Here is a 1,043-nt window from a genome sequence, read left to right on the forward strand (position 1 = left end):
GCCCAGCAAGTGTGGGGTTGAGGCCCCGGGAGGGCGGTGAGGTGCGGCCTGGAAGGAGGGTGCATGGGGGCCCTGCTCCTCCAGACCCACTCCCCGCCCGCCCCTGTCTCCCGTCCCCAGGATCAGACCTCAGTTTCTCCTTTCTGCAGCCGGGGTGGCCCTCCCCCAGCGCCTGCCTTCCGCCCGCCTGTTGCCCTCCCCAGGCCCCCACAGTGAAATAAAGCCTCCCCTCCCCCCGCAAAAAAAAAAAAAAAAAGCTGGATACAGTTAAAAAAAATTCTCATATAAACAAGTTATGCAAGGGGTCGGGGAGATAGCTCAGTAGTAGGCAACAATAACAAGCTGATGTTCAATTTACCTCACAATTGACCGCAGGTAGTTTCATTAGGAAGCGTCCTAGCGTGAAAGCAAAGGTTGTGTAATCACATTTTGGGGACTGGGAAGATAGCTCAATGGAATAAGTGCTTGCCTGGCAAGCACAGGGTCCTGAGTTCTAATCCCTGGTCCCACAAAAAAAAAAAAAAAAAAAAATCACGTTTTAGCCTCTAAGTTTTAGACATTTTATTTTCCTGTCAAAGGTCTTCCCAGTTATGCTACTAACATATGGAAGTGTCTACTTGGCCCCTCACACCTCACCATCTTTAATTAATATATTGAAACATTTAAAAAATATGTGTGAGGGCCAGGGATATGGCTCAGTGGCATAAACACCTGTCTGGCAAGCGCAAGGTCCTGAGTTCGATTCCTGGCACCGCAAAACATAAATAAATAAATAAATAAATATAGAAAATATGTGTCAATTTCATAGATTAAAAAAATGGAATCTTGGGCTGGGGAGATGGCTTAGTGGAAAAAGTGCTTCCCTGGCAAGTGCAAAGGCCTGAGTCAATCCTGGTTTAAAAAAAAAAAAAAGGAATCTTACAATTTTTGCATTTTTTGATGCAGGGTCTCACTATGTAGCCCAGGTGATACTCCTGCCTCAGCCTCCTAAGGTCTGGGATTACAGGCATCCCATGGAATCTTACAATTTTAAACTGTGTGCC

The sequence above is a fragment of the Octodon degus genome, unplaced genomic scaffold (assembly GCF_000260255.1).
Source record: "Octodon degus isolate 3935 unplaced genomic scaffold, OctDeg1.0 scaffold00047, whole genome shotgun sequence".
Taxonomy (NCBI): domain Eukaryota; kingdom Metazoa; phylum Chordata; class Mammalia; order Rodentia; family Octodontidae; genus Octodon; species Octodon degus.